This window comes from Coregonus clupeaformis, unplaced genomic scaffold (assembly GCF_020615455.1).
Source record: "Coregonus clupeaformis isolate EN_2021a unplaced genomic scaffold, ASM2061545v1 scaf0784, whole genome shotgun sequence".
Classification (NCBI taxonomy): domain Eukaryota; kingdom Metazoa; phylum Chordata; class Actinopteri; order Salmoniformes; family Salmonidae; genus Coregonus; species Coregonus clupeaformis.
The window spans coordinates 3262-10589 of record NW_025534239.1 but is presented as its reverse complement, the minus strand read 5'-3'; the positions used below and the strand labels follow the sequence as shown (position 1 = coordinate 10589).

The following is a 7328-nucleotide window of genomic DNA, read 5'->3' as shown; positions in this document are numbered from 1 at the left end:
AAAGTACCATGCTTAGATTCATAATAACATCTCAGATTGAACTCTTCGCAAACAGCGACAGTTTCGTTAAAAACAAGACACACCGGTTTGATATTGGAGAAATACATTGGTGATTTTACCACTGTAATCAGATGGACATTATTATGTTATGGTCATTGAATTGATTAGCCCACTAACCACGTGTTAAATGTGTAGTGTAACTACACTGTGTAGGACTATGAATTGGGCAGCTATAGGCTATTTGTTAATAGGCTAATTATGTTCTGGCCCGCAGACTAGCTACAAGCTCAGCAACAAATTGACTGGAGGCCAAACCTAGTTGCCAACCCCCCTATATTGTAAATTCAATCTGGTTGGTATAAGATTGAAATGGGAAAATAATGTACCTGTGAAAACCCTATGAAATAATTAACCCTATGAGGTTAATTGCCTTGATCAAGGGCACAACGACAGATTTTTCATGTAGTTGGCTCGGGATTCAAACCAGCGACCTTTCAGTTACTGGCCCAACACTCTTAACTGCTAGGCTACCTGCCGCCAGATCAATTAACTTCAATACAGTTATCCAAATACATTCATAATCAATGAATAAAATAATGAACCTAGTTTTAAAAGACTATTTAAAAAACACAAGTAGTCAATTCATAGCCTGTTTATCATTAAACAAAAGTTGTTTAGTAATATAAAATAATCCACCCAAACTAATGCTGAAAACTGATCATCACGCCATCTTTATCTGATATACACTGAGTGTACAAAACATTAGGAACACCTTCCTATCAATCAATCAATCAATTTTATTTTATATAGCCCTTCTTACATCAGCTAATATCTCGAAGTGCTGTACAGAAACCCAGCCTAAAACCCCAAACAGCTAGTAATGCAGGTGTAGAAGCACGGTGGCTAGGAAAAACTCCCTAGAAAGGCGAAAACCTAGGAAGAAACCTAGAGAGGAACCAGGCTATGAGGGGTGGCCAGTCCTCTTCTGGCTGTGCCGGGTGGAGATTATAACAGAACCTAATATTGAGTTGCACCCCGTCCCGTCCCGTCCCGTCCCCCGTCCTCAGAACAGTCTCAATTCGTCGGGGCATGGACTGTCCAAGGTGTGTAGAGCGTTCCACAGGGATGCTGGCCCATGTTGACTGCAATGCTTCCCACAGTTGTGTCAGGTTGGCTGGGAGTGGATCTCTACTCCGAATAGCTCGTTCCATCTCCTCCCACAGATGCACAATTGGATTGAGATCTGGTGACTTGGCAGGCCAATGCAGTTAGCGGAATTCACTGTCATGTTCGTTGCTTCACTTTTATCAAGGGGCCCAATGTCTGCCATGAAAACACACCCCACACCACCACCACCATCCTGCAATGCTGACACACAGCATGGATGCATGTACTCATGGTTTTCTCCATTCCTTAGTCCTCCCATCAGCGTGAAACAGCAGGAACGGGGATTCATCAGACCAGGCAATGTTTTTCAAATTCTCCAGTGTTTTCATTCCTTAGCCCACTGCAACTGCAGTTTCTTGTTTTCTGCTAAAAGCTAATGGGGATCTATAATAAATACACCACAAATACATCATTAAGGATCATAGCTTTCACCTGGTCAGTCTATGTCATGGAAAGAGAAGGTGTCCTTAATGTTTTGTACACTCAGTGTATGTTGTGTCTACTAGCTCATTTCCCACAGAAAACTGCAGAGGGAAGCAGTACCACCCAGTCAACCAACAGACTCCATTGTGAGACGCCTCACAGAGGATATTCAACCCTAAGGGCAAATCCAAGGTCATCTCAATATCTTTACAGTAGAAGCTATCTAAGCACACCAAAACTGACCAGGTGAACACTGATCAGTAAAGTAAAGAAATGCTAACATTCTATAACGTTCTCTTTGATTTTGAATTTTAGGACCCCTTTAGTTATAAAAATATATATTTAAAAATGATTTGATTAAATATTGAATTTGGCCTTTACTACTATATCCAATAGAAACACATTGAATAACACATTCATAAATGGTCCAAAAACAGACTAATGGTGAAAACTGATCATCACATCATCTCTATCTGATACATTCAGTACAATGTAGTATTTTATTAGGATCCCCAGCGGCTACTCTTCCTGGGGTACAAACAGGAAACACAAAAAATACATACAATACATCATCAAGCACTACATTTACAATTTAGTCATGTTGCAGATGCTCCCGTCCAGAGAGACCCACAGCTAGTGCATTCATCTTATGATAGCCAGGAGAGACAACATAGTGGCTACTAAAAACTCCCTATAAAGCAGGAACCTAGGGAGAAACATAGAGAGGAACCAGGCTCAAAGGGGTGGCCAGTCCTCTTCTGGCTGTACCAGGCGACATATGTTTTCATATCAGTAGGCTGAACAATACAAAAGGGGGGAAACTATTCTAAAAGTTGGTAAGAGTCGAAAGCTAAAAAGGGGCAAAAGTCATGCAAATTATGAGCCATATCATCCTCAACAGCAAACACAGGTTCTTAGAAATGTTTTCACATTTATTAAAAACAATAATACCTTATTTACATACACCTTAGCCAAATACATTTAAACTCAGTTTTTCACAATTCCTGACATTTAATACTAGTAAAATTCCCTGTCTTAGGTCAGTTAGGATCACCACTTTATTTTAAGAATGTGAAATGTCAGCATAATAGTAGAGACAATGATTTATTTCAGCTTTTATTTATTTCATCACATTCGCAGTGGGTCAGAAGTTTACATACACTCAATTAGTATTTGGTAGCATTGCCTTTAAATTGTTTAACTTGGGTCAAATGTGTCGGGTAGCCTTCCACAAGCTTCCCACAATAAGTTGGGTGAATTTTTGGCCCATTCCTCCTGACAGGGGCTGGTGTAACTGAGTCAGGTTTGTAGGCCTCTTGCTCGCACACACTTTTTCAATTCTGCCCACAAATGTTCTATAGGATTGAGGTCAGGGCTTTGTGAGCGACTCCAATACCTTGTCTTTGTTGTCCTTAAGCCATTTTGCCACAACTTGGAAGTATGCTTGGGGTCATTGTCCATTTGGAAGACCCATTTGCGACCAAGCTTTAACTTCCTGACTGATGTCTTGAGATGTTGCTTCAATATATCCACATAATGTTCCTTCCTCATGATGCCATCTATTTTGTGAAGTGCACCAATCCCTCCTGCAGCAAAGCACCCCGACAGCATGATGCTGCCACCCCCGTGCTTCACGGTTGGGATGGTGTTCTTCTGCTTGCAAACATAACATTATTTTATTCCAAACATAACAATGGTCATTATGGCCAAACAGTTCTATTTTTGTTTCATCAGACCAGAGGACATTTCTCAAAAAAAGTACGATCTTTGTCCCCATGTGCAATTGCAAAACCGTAGTCTGGCTTTTTTTTTATGGCGGTTTTGGAGCAGTGGCTTCTTCCTTGCTGAGCGGCCTTTCAGGTTATGTCGATATAAGACTCATTTTACTGTGGATATAGACACTTTTGTACCGTTTCTTCCAGTATCTTCACAAGGTCCTTTGCTGTTGTTCTGGGATTGATTTGCACCAAAGTACGTTCATCTCTAGGAGACAGAACGCATCTCCTTCTTGAGCGGTATGACGGCTGCGTGGTCCCATGGTGTTTATACTTGCGTACTATTGTTTGCACAGATGAACGTGGTACCTTCAGGTGTTTGGAAATTGCTCCAAGGATGAATCAGACTTGTAGAGGTCTACAAAAATTTATTCTGAGGTCTTGGCTGATTCCTTTTCATTTTCCCATGATGTCAAGCAAAAAGGCATTGAGTTTGAAGGTAGGCCTTGAAATACATCCACAGGTACACCTCCTATTGACTCAAATTATGTAAATTAGCCTATCAGAAGCTTCTAAAGCCATGACATCATTTTCTGGAATTTTCCAAGCTGTTTAAAGGCACAGTCAACTTAGTGTATGTAAACTTTTGACCCACTGGAATTGTGATACAGTGAATTATAAGTGAAATAATCTGGCTGTAAACAATTGTTGGAAAAATGACTTGTGTCATGCACAAAGTAGATGTCCTAACCGACTTGCCAAAACTATAGTTTGTTAAAAAGAAATTTGTGGAGTGGTTGAAAAACAAGTTTTAATGACTCTAACCTAAATGTATGTAAACTTCCCGACTTCAACTGAATATGGACAAGCAATGACAGAGCGGCATATACAGTAGAATATTATAGAATACAGTATATACATATATGGACAACCAATGACAGAGCGACATGGACTAAGATACAGTAGAATATTATAGAATACAGTATATACATATGAGATGTGTAAAATGCTTCACAATATCAGCTGAGCTAAAAGTTCCTGTTATTATTTTTGTAATGTGCCATAAGGTTTATTTTATTGTTTTTTGAATCTGGTTTTATTGCTAGTTTGAGTTACCTGGCAGAGAGTTCCATGTAGTCATGGCTCTATTTAATACTGTGTGTTTCCCAGCGTCTGTTCTGGACCTGGGGACTGTGAAGAAACCTCTTGCTGCATGTCTTGTGTTATACCGATGAGTGTCCGAACTAGCTCATTCCCACAGAAAACTGCAGAGGAAAGCAGTACCACCCAGTCATCTATCAGACCTTACCGAGGATATTCAACCCTAAGGGCAAATCCAAGGTCATCTCAATATCTTTACAGTAGAAGATAACAAAACACACCAAAACTGACCAGGTGAACACTGATCAGTAAAGTCAAGACAGGCTAACATTCTATAACGCTCCCTTTCCTCTGCACAGTTCTCTCACAGTGAGAAACAATAGGATTACAATAGTGTTACTCTTTCTTACTGTTATCAAATTCACTGTTACCACTTCCTTTCTGAGGTGAGAATGAAGTGACTTTAATCTTAACTGGTCTGAGACAACTGATGAGGCTTTTCTCTTGTGTGTGTTCTCTGATGACCTTTTAGCTCAACTGATGTTTTATAACATTTTCCACAGTCAGAGCAGTATTAAGGCTTCTCTCCTGTGTGTATATGTTTGTGTTGTTTTAAGGTGCCCAGTCGAGAGAAACTCGCCCCACAGTCAAAGCAGGAGAAAGGCTTCTCTCCTGTGTGTGTTTTCTGATGAACTTTTAGCTCAGTTGATGTAGTAAAGCATTTGACACAGTCAGAGCAGGAGTAAGGCTTCTCTCCTGTGTGTATACGTTCATGTCGTTTTAAGTTGCCCAGTAGAGAGAAACTCACCCCACAGTCAGAGCAGAAGTAAGGCTTCTCTCCTGTGTGTGTTCTCTGATGACGTATTAGCTCATATTTTGTTTTAAAAAAACATCCACAGTCAGAGCAGAAATAAGGCTTCTTTCCTGTATGTATAAGTTCATGTCTTTTTAAATCCCCCAGTCGAGAGAAACACTTTCCACAGTCAGAGCAGGCGTAAGGCTTCTCTCCTGTGTGTATACGTTCATGTATTTTTAAATCCGCCAGTCGAGAGAAACTCTTTCCACAGTCAGAGCAGGCGTAAGGCTTCTCTCCTGTGTGTATAAGTTCATGTATTTTTAAATCCGCCAGTTGAGAGAAACTATTTCCACAGTCAGAGCAGGAGTAAGGCTTCTCTCCTGTGTGTATACGTTCATGTATTTTTAAATCCGCCAGTTGAGAGAAACTCACCCCACAGTCAGAGCAGAAGTAAGGCTTCTCTCCTGTGTGTGTTCTCTGATGACATTTTAGCTTAGTTGATGTTGTAAAGCATTTTACACAGTCAGAGCACGAGTAGGGCTTTTCTCCTGTGTGTATACGTTCATGTTGTTTTAAGTCACCCAGTCGAGAGAAACTCTTTCCACAGTAAGAGCAGGAGTAAGGCTTCTCTCCTGTGTGTGTTCTCTGATGAACTTTTAGTTCAGCTGATGATATAAAACCTTTTCCACAGTCAGAGCAGAAATAAGGCTTCTCTCCCTGTATGTATACGTTCATGTTGTTTTAAGTGGCCCAGTCGAGAGAAACTCTTTCCACAGTAAGAGCAGGGTAAGGCTTCTCTCCTGTGTGTGTTCTCTGATGAACTTTTTAGTTCAGCTGATGATATAAAACATTTTCCACAGTCAGAGCAGGAGTAAGGCTTCTCTCCTGTGTGTATACGTTCATGTTGTTTTAAGTGGCCCAGTCGAAAGAAACTCACCCCACAGTCAGAGCAGAAGTAAGGCTTCTCTCCTGTGTGTGTTCTCTGATGACCTTTTAGTTCAGCTGATGATATAAAACCTTTTCCACAGTCAGAGCAGAAATAAGGCTTCCCTCCTGTATGTATACGTTCATGTTGTTTTAAGTGGCCCAGTCGAGAGAAACTCTTTCCACAGTAAGAGCAGGAGTAAGGCTTCTCTCCTGTGTGTGTTCTCTGATGAACTTTTAGTTCAGCTGATGATTTAAAACATTTTCCACAGTCAGAGCAGAAATAAGGCTTCTCTCCTGTATGCATAAGTTCATGTATTTTTAAGACCCCCAGTCGAGAGAAACATTTTCCACAGTCAGAGCAGGAGTAAGGCTTCTCTCCTGTGTGTATAAGTTCATGTTGTTTTAAGTGGCCCAGTCGAGAGAAACTCACCCCACAGTCAGAGCAGAAGTAAGGCTTCTCTCCTGTGTGTTCTCTGATGACGTTTTAGCTTAGTTGATGTTGTGAAATTCTTCCCACAGTCAGTGCAGAAATACAGATTCTCTCCTGTGTGTATTTGTAGGTGTATTTTTAACTTTGATAGAATTGGGAAAATCTCTCCTCACAATGTGGGCAGTGGTGAGACCTCTTAGCTCTGTGATCTTCCTGATGTTGCTCTCTGGATGTAGAGAATGTCTCAACATGGTCTCCTGTGTGAACAACATCAGAAGAACCAGTCAGTTGGTGTAATATACAGTACCAGTCATAAGTTGACACACCTACTAATTCAAGGGTTTTTTCTTTCTTTTTTTACTATTTTCTACCTTGTAGAATAATAGTGAAGACATCTAAACTATAAAATAACACATATGGAATCATGTAGTAACCAAAAAGTGTTAACCAAATCAAAATGTTATATTTTAGATTCTTCAAAGTAGCCACCCTTTGCCTTGACAGCTTTCCACACTCTTGGCATTCTCTCAATCAACTTCACCTGGAATGCTTTTCCTACAGTCTTGAAGGAGTTCCCACATATGCTGAGCACTTGTTGGCTGCTTTTCCTTCACTCTGTGGTCCAACTCATCCCAAATCATCTGAATTGGGTTGAGGTCAGATGATTGTGGAGGCCAGGTCATCTGATGCAGCACTCCATCACTCTCCTTCTTGGTCAAATAGCCATTACATAGCCTGTAGGTGTGTTGGGTCATTGTCCCACTAAGCG

General features: G+C 40.7%; 1 long non-coding RNA gene across 1 annotated transcript; it reads right to left on the bottom strand.

Annotated features, from left to right (window-relative positions):
• Positions 1 to 2045: 2045 nt before the first annotated feature.
• On the bottom strand, positions 2046 to 6770 carry LOC121560730. Its single transcript, XR_005999068.1, has 2 exons — positions 6733 to 6770; positions 2046 to 2118 (listed from the first exon to the last, which is right to left on the bottom strand). It is a non-coding gene; the product is annotated as an uncharacterized LOC121560730 (long non-coding RNA).
• Positions 6771 to 7328: the final 558 nt, after the last annotated feature.